Source organism: Cydia amplana, chromosome 18, assembly GCF_948474715.1.
Source record: "Cydia amplana chromosome 18, ilCydAmpl1.1, whole genome shotgun sequence".
In the NCBI taxonomy this organism is placed as follows: domain Eukaryota; kingdom Metazoa; phylum Arthropoda; class Insecta; order Lepidoptera; family Tortricidae; genus Cydia; species Cydia amplana.
Window position 1 is genome coordinate 6544137 of NC_086086.1, and position 15359 is coordinate 6559495.

General features: G+C 36.5%; 1 long non-coding RNA gene across 1 annotated transcript in view; it reads right to left on the reverse strand.

Moving 5' to 3' along the window:
* LOC134656416 (uncharacterized) overlaps window positions 1–15359 on the reverse strand; it is a 225142-nt gene that overhangs the window by 173174 nt on the left and 36609 nt on the right. The window contains exon 2 of the long non-coding RNA XR_010097515.1: window positions 6815–7002. This is a non-coding gene — a long non-coding RNA (uncharacterized LOC134656416). The remainder of the gene's footprint in view (window positions 1–6814; window positions 7003–15359) is intronic.

Genomic DNA, 15359 nt, shown 5'->3' on the forward strand with positions numbered 1-15359 from the left:
ATCGCGCACGGCCGGCGTCTCGTTCATTTTACCATTGAAGTTGAGTGGAACGCACGTCGCTTAATTATCGATCTCTGCTACGGATCAAATATCGAAACGTAATCGAATTTAACTTCGTCCCTACGTGTTCCTCAACCATTATAAAATCACTGTGGTGTTTAATTATGTTTTTAAGTGTACCCCGAATTGGGGTCCAAAGTCCAGAGTGACTTTTGTTGGCTTCCTGCTTGCCGCCCGCTTGCCGTTTTGCTACTGGCGTGCTTCTGGCCCTTTCCCCGACTCAGCGCCACGCAGTTCCGAGCTGCGCTGAACTCAGCGCCGATCAGAAAAACGGCGCCTACCACCTCGGCACCGTCAGGGGGGTACTTCGGCTGCAAATGATTAGCGGAATCCGATCCTAATAAGTATTAGCGCGAACCACGACATTTTACCCGCTTTACCATCTGAGCTAGTTGTGGTAATAAATATTTTGTACCGTTCTTCTGCCTACTCATTTATAATTTCCCATACCTAACGGGACACCTAGTAGGTTAGAACGCTACCAGAACGCGACACGCGACAGTGTCGCGTTCTGGTAGCGTTCTAACCTACTAGGTGTCCCGTTAGGTATGGGAAATTATAAATGAGTAGGCAGAAGAACGGTACAAAATATTTATTACCACAACTAGCTCAGATGGTAAAGCGGGTAAAATGTCGTGGTTCGCGCTAATACTTATTAGGATCGGATTCCGCTAATCATTTGCAGCCGAAGTACCCCCCTGACGGTGCCGAGGTGGTAGGCGCCGTTTTTCTGATCGGCGCTGAGTTCAGCGCAGCTCGGAACTGCGTGGCGCTGAGTCGGGGAAAGGGCCAGAAGCACGCCAGTAGCAAAACGGCAAGCGGGCGGCAAGCAGGAAGCCAACAAAAGTCACTCTGGACTTTGGACCCCAATTCGGGGTACACTTAAAAACATAATTAAACACCACAGTGATTTTATAATGGTTGAGGAACACGTAGGGACGAAGTTAAATTCGATTACGTTTCGATATTTGATCCGTAGCAGAGATCGATAATTAAGCGACGTGCGTTCCACTCAACTTCAATGGTAAAATGAACGAGACGCCGGCCGTGCGCGATGACATAGCGCACCGTTCAGTACATTCATTCATGCACTCGCGAATGTGAACATTATTGTAAGTGAATGTTATAACTATGGCGCGACATATTTAAATTAATCAGCGTGATGATGATTTTATAATCCTAAATACACAGTTTTAATACAGTATTATTGTATATTTTAGTGTGTAATATAGTTTAGAATTGTAAATATATTTTTAATTAGGTAAGTAGTAGTTTTTAAGGTCTATTTTTATGAAACATGTAACGTATTACGTTACATATACCCCCCTCTCCAACGAAAGGGTTTTATTCTAAAATAAAACCCGATTGGATTGCCATTAGCATTACACTTTCATTCGATCATCTGTCATAATTTCCTTTCAGACTTCATCTCAAACATAAAAACAAATGCAACTTTTAAAGTTGACAACGCGTCCTTTCATACAAAAAGGCATTTGTGATATATTGCACACATGACTTATACTAATAACAAGGTCTTAACTGCAGGGCTTGCGTTTACCTAAGGTTGTTGGCCAGCTTGATATCTTTGATATGCCAGACCCCTAGGTTTTTTCCATTCATGTCCTCTAAGACATACACAAGAGGAGACCTCTTTTCGATTATACGACACTTAATAAATTTAGGCGCTAATTTCTTGCTAAAGTATTTGTCTTTATCGCTTAAAATGTACGTGCGTTTTAAGACTATGTCTCCAACATTAAAATCAGCAGGTTTCCGTCGTAAATTATACTGAGCAGTGTTTTTTACATGTGCCTGCCACAGAGAAGCTTGCACATCATCAAACACAGAAGCCAGACAACCACGGTTTTCTACATAAACATCGCGAGGTAAGAATAATATCTCGTCACCCAGATCATTGTCTGTATAGTGAGACCCACACAAGACAAGTTCACGTCCATACACAATAAAAGACGGTGTATAACCACGAATCGATTCGTTCGCAGAGTTATTTATGGCGAACTTTATTTTGGGAATAAAAGTGTCCCACGTCCGGTGGTCGTTTTGGACAAACGTAGACAAACACGTGACTATTGTTTTATTGTAACGTTCCACGAGATTAATTTGCGGAGTGTATCTTGGTGTAAAGTACACATTTGGAACGTTATAACGTTTAAAAAGTGCATCTGTTGCCGAGCTAGTAAACTGGCTACCATTATCGAGGAAAATAGTTTGGGGAACGCCATGGACCAAAAATATGTTTTCCTCCATAAGTTTAACTACTGCGTCGCTAGTCGCACGACGTAGTGGAAATATCTCGCAATATTTAGAGAAACAGCAAGTAATGACAAGAATGTAGCTGTTTTGTTTGCGTGTTATGGGTAGTGGACCAATAAAATCTACTGAAATCATTTGAAACGGACGTGAACACTGTTTTGGACGTCCCATTTCTCCTAAGGTCGTATGATTTTGAGATTTGTACGACAAACAAACAGAACACGAGCCCACGAACTTAACGACATCTTGGTGCATGCCGGGCCAGAAATAATTTAAAGCTAACCGCCGATAAGTTTTAAAGATGCCAAGATGTCCAGCTGTTGGTTCTGAATGGTTTTCGTCTATTATTTGTTCGCGAAATTCGCTTGGCACTACCTCTTTCCAATCAAATTCAGAAGTAAGTTGATCAAATTTAGATTTACATAGCCGAAACAATGAATTATTTTTAATTTGAAAATTAGGGTAATTACTTGGAGAATTAAGGCAACCGTTGTAAATTCGTTTATACCAGTCATCACTTGTGTTGGTTATGGAATTGGTTAAAGAAATAGCATTGACTGGGACAGCGCGAGAAAGAGCGTCAGGTATAACGTTATCGACTCCGCGGCGATGCTTCATTTCAAAATTGAACGCAGATAACCGTACTCCCCAACGTGCTAATCTACCAGTGGGATTTTCTAAAGATAAGAACCATTTTAACGCAGAATGGTCAGTGTACACTATAAAAGTCTTACCATTTTCGAGATAACAGCGCCAGTACTCTAGTGCTGTCAAGACACTAAGAGCTTCGCGTTCCGTGATGCTGTAATTTCTCTCAGCTTGGGATAAAGATCGACTCATATACGCTATGGGGTGTTCTTTACCATTTAAAGTCTGGGTTAACATGGCGCCAACTCCATAATTACTAGCGTCACAGTGAACCTCGAATGGCAACGAGTAGTCCGGACAGGATAGAACTGGTGCGGAAACCAAGGATTCCTTTAAAGCGTTAAAAGCCGCATCAGCTTCCTGAGTCCATTCAAATTTTGGAGCCTTTTTGCCATTTGAAGTTAGCCTGTTCAAGGGACCTGCTACAGTACTAAAATTGACCAGTAATAAGGTTCTATAAGAAGGTAAAAGACTGAAGCGCACAGCAACAGGCTAGACTGTAGAAAAAACCCTATACATCCAAAACCACGACAACACTCGTTTATAACAACATCGCAATATTATGCAAAGTCGAGCAACAAAACTCGACCGAATACCCAACAGACGATACTCAAGAATAGCCCGAAATAAATGTAATCGGGGCTCCACAATAATCGTTTGAATAGGAATGTACTGATTTTCGTAACACGACCCTTACGCAAACTTTTATTTTCTAACATACCTCTCAATATTGCTGCATTGCGCCTCGAAAATATTTCTGCCTGAAACAAATTACGAATAAACAATGTAATAAAGTTTCTTCATAGTATCAAATCCTGCTTATTCCAATAAGTTTGTTTGTTGAATATCATTTTGATGGTTGCGTACTTAACCACTCGCGTGATGCCTTCTGTTGGGGTCCCGTTGTTTCCCATAAAGTTTTAAGTCATAATGTAATGTTTGTCATATTATCAATAGTCATAAAACTGAAACCGTTAACATTTCAGGATTTTCTTTAGGTTATCCTATAGATAGGCTAGGTTAGGTTAGGTTTGTTTTATGGCAATCCTGAAAATTGACGCGTTTCTGAACCAAATGAATAATGACTAACGAAAAATCGGGCAAACAATACATTATGGCTTAAAACTATTTGGGAAACAATAGAGACCCCTTTTGTTGACGTTGACCAGATATATCGAAGTATATTCCGCCAGAACCACTTCTCATTTTGAAGGATCCAGGATATAAAAAACAACGGGTTGCACTCAGGGAGTGCTGGCAGAAGTGAAAACTCAATGACTAGTGCAAAATGCACTATGTATAATTGAGGTTAACGCCATCTAGCGTTAGCGTTAATTACTTGAAACCCCTAAGCACATCACTGTTAGTACTCGAGTTATATGAATACCAGTTAGAGCGAAACTCACTAGATGGCATTTAAATCAATAAAGAAAAACTCAATGACATTACATGTAACAGTTTTTCGATCAGTTCACGGACACGTCTTACGGTCACGTGGCCGTCTTACGGTCTTACGCTGTCTCGAGTTTAACATTTTTTCCCCACCTCAAAAATACCTCGACTCCTACAGTCGAATCTCTATTCGTGTGTGCTTTGCTTCTGCAGGTGATGTACCCAAAACTCAGATTATATAAGATTAGAATACAGTTAGAATTAGTGAGCTATAAATATTCATGTTTGGTTTTGCTGATGGTCAAAAGACCATGTTTTTTGCTGACACACTCCATCTCGCTCAAATATCCATGTTAAGTCGGTAAGGTGATTCGAGATAACTTAAATATAAGCACTTTCTACTGTAGCATACAGCATAATAAGCAAGATGCCTAAGCGTTGCAGTCGCGTAATTGTTGCCAAAGTATAAAGTGCTTCTAATTTAGTACCAAGCCATTTGCTAAATTATCCCAATGTCAAAGTTACCCCAATGGCTTACATTGAAACGTTACGTTCCTTGTATTGGTCGGAGTAAGAGTATGTCGTGGCTGTAAAATTATACATTGCAGAGCTACGCAGCATACTGGGAAGTATTATTACGAAAATATGTTAAATTTATTGAAACTGCGGTTGAATGCATAATTTTCTTATTGGCTTGCGAATTTTAAATAAGATGATTTTTATCAAGTATTCGATGGTTTGAGTAGGTCAAGTAAAGTGAACTCTACCATGAACGAATTATACAGGGTGTTTCCTGTAATAGGAGCAATAAATTAAACTGTAGGCTGTACTCCTCAAACTGACCAACATTTATTCAGCGACTTTTGAAAATAACTCATGTTTTGAATTTTATTACACTTTAAAGTTTATTCTAAGACGCAATGTATTGCAAATTTTGTTATATTTAAAGCGTGACAAGCAACGTCAAAGACACTGATGTCAGCGTACATTGAGGGCAATATTTATTTTGTATGAAAAAGAGCAAGTCTAAAGGATTCATAATTTTTAAAAGTTGCTGAACAAATGTTGGTCAGTTTGAGGAGTACAGCCTTTAGTTTAATTTATTGCTCCTGTTAGAGGAAGCATCCTGTATATTATATGGTCCTTGACTCTATATAACAACCGATTGTCATTTCTGTTGCAATTGGGGGTTTTCCGAAGAAAGTGTACCAGTTACTTTTTTAGTTTTTTAGGTTATTTCGACTAGAACTCACGAGGACTATTGATTTGAAAAATGTGTTACCTACCAAAGTGCCCTCCTAACGATAAGTGCAATAACTCATATTAAAATATCATTCAATTGTATACCTACCTTGTTCTCAATGTGTCACACAATTGAATGACATTTCAACATTAGTTATTGCAGTTATTATATATTATTAGGAGGGCAGCAAATTTCTCAAATATAAATTATATGAGGCAGTTTTGTGACGGTTTCAAAACAATGTACATATGATAAAATAACAACATTTTTCAGTTGCTAACCCTAATGTTTACTAACTAAATAAACAGTTCCGCTGTGAATAATGTGTCTTCCCTAATGTAGCCGCCGTGCAGGTCAGGAGCTCGACGACTCAAATAAAAGCTTCAATTCTTATAGTGAACTGATATAATTTTCCAAGTACTGGTTTACAAGGGTTCTTGCCAAAACGGTTAAATGTAGAAGTGGTGGATATTGTATGAAGGCTGATGAGAGAGTGATTTGCATAATTTCAATAGTACAAAAGGTGGTTTAAATTTAGGTGCCTCTAATTGGCCGCGATACATAGTATGTGGAGCGCTCCTATTGGTGCTTAAGAAAAAGCTGCCGAATACTAGCCGAGCCCGACGGCCGCGTTTAGCTACTGCATTAGGAATATAGGTATTGAGATTTTATACAAATAAAGGTTGCGTTCGCAACACCTAATGATTTGTAAACATGTAATATTTATGTTCTAGTTTTGTCATACAGATAAGTAAAATAGAGTTTGTGCGGAAAGAGAAGACTCGTGGAATGTATTGGGCCCCATACATTCCACGACTCATCTCTTTCCGAACAGAGTCTAATAATTTGTCTCTCCTGGTTTTTGGGGTTCCGTAGCCAAATGGCAAAAAACGGAACCCTTATAGATTCGTCATGTCTGTCTGTCTGTCCGTCTGTCTGTCCGTCCGTATGTCACAGCCACTTTTCTCCGAAACTATAAGAACTATACTGTTGAAACTTGGTAAGTAGATGTATTCTGTGAACCGCATTAAGATTTTCACACAAAAATAGAAAAAAAAAACAATAAATTTTTGGGGTTCCCCATACTTTGAACTGAAACTCAAAAATTTTTTTTTCATCAAACCCATACGTGTGGGGTATCTATGGATAGGTCTTCAAAAATGATATTGAGGTTTCTAATATCATTTTTTTCTAAACTGAATAGTTTGCGCGAGAGACACTTCCAAAGTGGTAAAATGTGTGTCCCCCCCCCCCCTGTAACTTCTAAAATAAGAGAATGATAAAACAAAAAAAATATATGATGTACATTACCATGTAAACTTCCACCGAAAATTGGTTTGAACGAGATCTAGTAAGTAGTTTTTTTTTAATACGTCATAAATCGCCTAAATACGGAACCCTTCATGGGCGAGTCCGACTCGCACTTGGCCGCTTTTTTAGTATATCGGTTGTTAACAACAGCTCCCAATATATTTAGTTCCTTCAAACCAAAAAGAAAATCTTGTCATGTCCTTAATCTTAAGTAAAAAAAAAACCTAACTACTTACCAAAAACATATCTCGTAAAATTGTAATGGCTGTGCCCATATAATATTAAATCTGCAAAAAATCTATCACGGAATGGTTATTCCTTATTGAATCAAATATTTATCTACTTATTACGTGGCAAACCAAACGAAAAAAGTCTAAGCAAACTTAATAGAGTTCTACTCCGTATTTTCAGGTACAAATAGCAGTTTTAAAGAAGTAGAGTCGATTTGGCTTTGCTCCAAATTGTAATAACTGTACACGTGAGAGTTCGGAATTCGTAATAGAGATGCACGCGTTGTTGATTCTGTAAGCCGAATAAAGTATCTTATTATATACTTTCAATGTAAAGGTATTACATAGTACCTATGTTTTTAAGACTTTTTTTCTGGTATGTGACATTGACGAAATAGCCTTTATTTATAACATAAACGACTTGAGTATCCGAGCAAAGTTGGCTCGATATTTATTCATAATAAATAATTTATTATTGGAAACTTCATAGATGCACGTTTTTTCGGTTTTGTTTTTGTTTTTTGTATACCTACTGCATCGGTAGCAAACAAGCATACGGCGCGCCTGATAGTAAGCAGTCTCCGTAGGACATGGACGCCCACCCATACCGAAAGGCGCTTACGAATAGGAGAACCCGCCTGTGTTAAATGAACGGCACTTGGCTCTACTCGTATTGGGACCGTGCACGATGGCAGCGCCGCCTAGCGTTCGCAACGTGGTCGGCGCTGTCAAATAACGAGCGCAACAAAATAAAGATTATTCCTTAAAAATATTTACTATAATGTACTTAACAATGTGCGGAATCTATTCCTATTTCATGTTAAATACACCTGGTTTTTGCTTTAGTGAAAACAGTAAGAATTATCTGTGTATTTTATATTATTCGGTCAATTTTCTTCGTTGTTGTTTCGTTACAAATTCAATGAAAAAATGTATGTTTCGCTATGTTTTGATGACTTACTTAGTGATCCTCATCCTGGGGATACGTACGATGCGTGCAATTATAAAAACTTTGACCTTTTTCACAGGTTTTAATCAACATATTTTGTGTTAAAAATGTATGTTCTCCCGCTTTAGGCACAATGTCTGTTGTGACACTTGTGACAGACGACAGATAACCCTACGTGCCAAAAGTGTGCTTTTGACGGGCTTTCAATAACTAATATTACATTCACTTAATGTTGGTACACTGTATTAGCCATACTATTTTATTAACATACAAGAAAAACTCTGTGTTGACATAGACTAGATAAAATGTTTAGCCATTACGTTGTTAAGCCTGGAATAGTACTACATATATGATATAAAAGGCTAATATCTAGCTCGGCGTTAAAAATATATAAAATGTAATATTACTGTTTCGTCCAGTATTATTGCAGTTTACCACACAATAGCTATCGTGACCCATTTTTATCGTAAGTGTGATTATAAAGCTAAAATAACTGAGAAGTATGGGAATTGACAGAAACAAAGTTACCAAACTTGTCAGTATTGGCCACATCAAGCGCTGCGATCGTTTCGGCTTCCCCTACGGTGCTTTGCACGGAGCGAATTAACAAGTACTCTAACAAGTAACCTACTCCAAAGCATGAATTATAGGAAATTATAATGTAATTTCCTGGAAATCATGGTAACCCTAACTGAGAGAGTTACGTAATCAAATTGCCTTCATTTGTTTAATTGGACATCAAATGTTTGTGATCGTTACGCTGCCGCTGGGCCCACTCAGCGAAATGTCACGGAAGAATTTTCTTTGATTCGGAAATTTTCTATTGAATTTTATTAAAATGTCTGACTGATTAAATGTTTGTTTCTTAAGTTATTTAGGTAAGATAATCCGACTCGGGGCCCGATTCGGATTTTGTAATAGACATCTATTAGATATCTTTTAGACATCGCCAAGATACGATAACGATATATGTTTAAGATCTAACCTGTCAAATTTGACATTTCCGCGATTCTGGAGATACTCTTGAACGATTTCCACAAGATATTACTTAGAGATCTAATTCACATCTAATAGATATCTAACGCGATCTATCGTAAAAGTGACATTGGTTGCCCGAATTGCGCTGCAAAAGAGAACTAGTTGAAATCTAAACTATAACGTATCTAGAATGGATCTAGTACCTACGTAGGGTCGACCGAGGCGATTCGGATCACTGGGGAAATCGGATCAAAATAAGCATTTTTATTAAATTTGAAAAGTCGTGGTTAGTTACAGCCAGCCAATCAGCGTCCCGGGTTAGCTCTGTTCCTAACGCAAGCCGCCACAGTTACTGCCCTTGGATAAGGCTCACGCGTCAGTCACGGTGACGGTTTCCGATGAGTCCCTCGTACAGGTGTATTGTGATTTTTGTTGCTAAAAGGCCATTAGCGTGTTTTAGATTTATTGTTAAAACATATAGTAGCATATAGGAGTGATTTTACGTTGCGCTTTATATTGCGGTGTGTTAAAAAATTGAACTAGAAAGGAACAATAAAATTAAGGCTCAAATGCAATATTAAAGACACCAATTATAGTTGATCTCAAGTATTTGCCCTTCGTGATTCTTAATCATATGTTTAACGTTGTTAAATATTATTAATTTAGATTTTATGACACAATTTTTTTGATCCGATTTACCCCTAAAAATGGAGCGAATCGGATTTTCTTAGAGGTTTAGTATTTTATTTTTCATAAATCATATTTAAGTTTTATTGTATGTCTGAACCTTGGATTTTGTTCATTAATAAATAATTTGTCGAACTGAATATTAATAAAAACAGTATCACCTTTAAAAATTGTATTTATTTACCGTCAAACGCGAAATGATCCGATTCGCCTCGGTCTACCCTATCTAGAATGGATCTAGTACCTACGTAGGGTCGACCGAGGCGATTCGGATCACTGGGGAAATCGGATCAAAATAAGCATTTTTATTAAATTTGAAAAGTCGTGGTTAGTTACAGCCAGCCAATCAGCGTCCCGGGTTAGCTCTGTTCCTAACGCAAGCCGCCACAGTTACTGCCCTTGGATAAGGCTCACGCGTCAGTCACGGTGACGGTTTCCGATGAGTCCCTCGTACAGGTGTATTGTGATTTTGACTCCGATGTAAAAAATGTGCAAATACATTCCGTGATAAAAGTGAACGCGAAAGGCTAAAGGTTAGTAAATGTTGTTATTTATTGTTAATGATGCATAGTGTTTCCTGGTTTGTTTCTGTTTTCATTGTATTTAAAAGTATATTTCCGTTAAGCGAAAATAATTCAAACCTATGATATGGGGTTATTCGGATCATCTGATGGGGGGCGTTTAGGATCACATTGTAAAACAAGGTTTTTGGACGGTTTTGTTTAGCTTATTATATGCTTGCATGTCTAAGATGGTGCGTACGTATAAAAAGAAGACCCACCAGGGGGAATGGTCGGCAGAAAATATGACTACAGCTGCTGATAAAGTTCTAACGAAACAGCTATCCCTACGTCGAGCGGCTGAGTTGTACAACGTTCCGTTCACGAGCTTGAAAAGGCGAGTCACAATGTCTCAAAGCATAGCAAAAAGCCGTGGTGGACAGCCAACATTAAACCAAGACGCCGAGAAGTTATTTGCCGATCGACTATTGCAATTATCATCCCGTAACAAACAACAAATTTTCTGATATGGGGTGAATCTGTTATATGTGATGTTCAAGTTTTGGTATGCAAAATTTTATTTTTTTTGTTTATTTTCATTTAAGTTATTCATTTTTGTTGCTAAAAGGCCATTAGCGTGTTTTAGATTTATTGTTAAAACATATAGTAGCATATAGGAGTGATTTTACGTTGCGCTTTATATTGCGGTGTGTTAAAAAATTGAACTAGAAAGGAACAATAAAATTAAGGCTCAAATGCAATATTAAAGACACCAATTATAGTTGATCTCAAGTATTTGCCCTTCGTGATTCTTAATCATATGTTTAACGTTGTTAAATATTATTAATTTAGATTTTATGACACAATTTTTTTGATCCGATTTACCCCTAAAAATGGAGCGAATCGGATTTTCTTAGAGGTTTAGTATTTTATTTTTCATAAATCATATTTAAGTTTTATTGTATGTCTGAACCTTGGATTTTGTTCATTAATAAATAATTTGTCCAACTGAATATTAATAAAAACAGTATCACCTTTAAAAATTGTATTTATTTACCGTCAAACGCGAAATGATCCGATTCGCCTCGGTCTACCCTATCGTGTCTTGTAAATATCTTGAAGTTCGAATACGGCAGTCGCTCTTTAACGTTTTATTAAAAACTAGTGAATATACAGTGAAACCTGAATAATTGCAATCTCAAGGGACCGGCAATTTTTTGTCAATTAACCAGGTTTTTCAATTAAGCAGGTCGTGCCAATTATCGAGGTTCAAAAAATCGTTGTGTCAATTATAGAGGTTCTCATTAATAGAGGTTGCGTTCTGACAAATTGCTTTTATAGAAGTGCAAATAACCATTGAAAGAAGATTTACAAGCGTACATTCTGGGTTTCTGGTATATATATTATGTAACTTGCACTTTTACACTACATTAATTACTACTTTATTTTCTTATAGTCATTTGGGTTTAAAAAAAATCCCTTGAATTGTAGATGAAAGTTTAATTGGAATGTCAAAAGCATACTATGTTTTTGATTACCACCTACTCTCTGTGATAGATAGCTAATAAATAAATTGACTTACGGATGAAGATTTAAAATAAAATTATCATTGCTATTAAAATATTATTTCTGCTCTCTACAAGTCTACATTCTTTCAATTACAGAGGTAATAAGTAAGACTTGTTTCAATAATAGAGGTAATGAGAAGAGCTAAAATAACGGATTTTTTTTAGCACTGTGTCAATTATAGAGGTCTTAGTTGCAATGTGGTCAATTACAGAGGCAAAATTCCGAAAAGCAAATAAATCTAAATTGCAATTATAGAGGTTCCAAAATTTCAATTATAGAGGCCTTTTGGTCTCAAGAGACCGGGACCGGACCTTCCGTTGCAATTATTGAGGTTTTGCATTTATCCAGGTGTCAATTAACCAGTTTTCACTGTATAAATGTATAACGTACAAATAAAATAAAAACTAGTGAACAAACAGGAAGGACTGTTGATATTATTATTATTTTTTATTATTTAAGCCATTTAATTCCTTAATGAAAAATATATTATTCGTAAATCTACGTGCCGTATTCATGGTATCCGTTAAGATTGTAAATAAAGTAACACATTTAGATATAGGTTGACGACCTATATAGGTCGTAATACATTTTATCATGGTTTATCTACTTAGCATTAAATTTGTAAGATTACCTTAACGAGGTGAAATGAGTCTTAAAAATATCAATTTTCTTAGTTTGGCAATCTTAACTGATAATCTAATGAAATTTTATCAGAATGTTTTCAGTAATTAAACATTAAGGCAGTTATCTTTAAATGTTATGGTAACTATTGGATACTGGGAAATGAAATAATGTTATTTAGTACGTAAATAAGTATATGACTAAGGAAGAGAAATATAACAAAATGGCAATATAAAATTATTTTCTTGTCTTGTCTCACCAAAGCTTAGAATTTTTAAACGGAAAATCTAGTATCGTTCGCAGACATATAGACGTGTAAATTAGTAGTTATAGAGAAGAGATAACTGTCAGTGATACGTGTCAGATAAATGTTTGTCCTTTTTTTTAACCAAAAATTTACTAAGTGGTTCGTTAATATATACTTAATACTTATGGAAAAATGTAAAAGAACGCAAAAAAAGTATTAGTTACGTCATTACAGCATCTAAAGTAATTTCAAATGCCTCAAGGGCCTATTTTAGATTTAAGCTATTTTTTAATTTCTTTTAGTAATACCACTGTATATATCTTGTTTGTAAATTTCAAATTTAGTCATTGAACTTTTTTTTGCGTTCCTCTAAATTTGTCCATGAGTGTATTATTATAGTAGCTTATCTTACTGTTACTGACAGAACTGGTTTGCCAGACTATATTAGAATCTCTACACGAATAAATTCAAGCTTCCATTTTCCTGTTCATTTAATATTTGTATAAATTTATAATTTGAAATGTAATTACGAACCACTACGGAAGTTACAAACTTTGATAATAAGTTATTATTTATTGTGTCTTGTTATTTGTCGTAATTTATTATGAAAATCGTTTAATAGGTACATATTTTACGAAATTTGGGTCATTAGTAGTCATTACGGAATATACAACAACAACAACTGTAATATACGCCCACGGCATAGAGGAAAAGTGACAAGAGCCAGGGTTTGAAATAGCCACTAAGCGCCACTCGCACCATTTCACTAACCCGGGGTTAACCGGTTAAACCTGGAATTACCATGGTTACCAGTGCAATTTGACATTGTGTTAACGGTTTAACCGCTTAACCTCGGGTTAGTGGGATGGTGCAAGTGGCCCTAAGTAAAGCAAGATGCAAGTCTTGCATTATTTTGTTAGCTTCAGAAAGAGTTTACTTGCACGAGCTTTTATTTTGTTTTTATTTATTAACCTTTTGGACGCCAATGACCGATATATCCGCACCGTAGGTTCAACGCCAAAGACCGATTAATCGGTCACAGACCACAGAGTAACATCGACCTACGTGCATATACATAAAGTTCAACTTCAGTTTTGACACTTCAATGATGTGGCGTCTGAGTGACAGCTTTTGTGTTTGACACGGCGTGGAAAAGGTTAAAACTATAAACATAATTAAGATTAAGATTTTATTTTAAGATTCAGGACAACACCCAAAACACTGCCACTGATTTTCCGACGGCTAAAGACACTTAACAGATACAAAACTTCCTCATAATGCAAATTTTACGCTCTTTTACGACATTTCTTCTTACTGGTTTTAATCAATGTGCTCTCCTTATTACCAAACGCTAGTCTCGAAATGGCACTAAAAGCACTAAAGGTAACTTATAATGCCAGTAGTTCTATTGAAGAGGAATATAACATTTCAAAATCTCATTTCGACTTGTTATTGATTTGGTACTCTTATTAAGTATTAACAATAAGATGCATTGCGAATAATTATTCGAGAGCTGATTTGGCATTCCAAATGAGCTCTCGTTCGCTTTCGCACCAATTAATAAATTGATCTTCGCATTGGATGCGTATCTCTCGCTCACACACCGGAGCAGGATGCACGTCTACGTGAAATCATCGAGATGTAATGAGAGTTATCAAATCTATATGAGATATTTAATGTTGGAATGCCGCTTTGGTACCGGGTAAACCGTAACAATGTCAGCTTTGTTATTTGTGTAACTGCCTAATGCCGCAACTACTAGTTCTGGCAATTGGTTGGTACTATTATGTTCGTCCATATTATGCTAAGTTAAATCATCATCATAACCATCATAAGTCATAAATATACTACATAGGTATATTAAACTAAATACTGCTTTGATACCTACTACATATTACGAGTAGTCGGAGGAAACTCGCATCTTCGAGATACTACCCTGCCTAGGGGTTTGTACGAGGGATCCGAAATGTATGGGAAGATCCGCGGAATCAGATCCAGATCAGGATAATTTCATACATTCCGGATCCGGATTGCAAACCCTAACCATGCCGCATCACTTACTATAATCTTTATATTTTTTTAATAAGTACAGTGCAATAATACACAACGAAGGCCGCAAAAATGTCTGATACGATCTTATTTGTAGAGCCATAAGAGCTTGTCACATATTTTTCCGGCATTCGAAGAGTAACATATTATTGCTGACTGTACATTTACTATCTCAGTTTCAATTTTAGTAAACTCATTCTGAATTCCACTCTTATAGCGTTCAACTCCAATTGTTAAACAAACAAAGACTATAAATTATAAATATTGCTCAGCTGTCTGAAAGGAGCCGTCTGAAAGGACTTTGCAAAGAATATCCTACTCATCAATCAATCGGGTTGAAAGTACCGCTTTCCATAGGTTTTGTTCAACTTAATTGAAATTCAAATTAAATTGGCTTTGAACTCGATTATCTCCTCAAAAGGTGGTCTTTGTTAAGGTAAGAATAATAGTTGCAGTTAATTACGTGGGTTCTTCAATTGTTTCTGAGGATCTGTAAATAATAAAACAAGGTTCAAATTTTGAACAAAAAAAGGTGCTTTGCGATGATTTTAAAGGTAATTCAAGTGCTTAAATGCACCTAATATAGGAATAACCTTAGTTG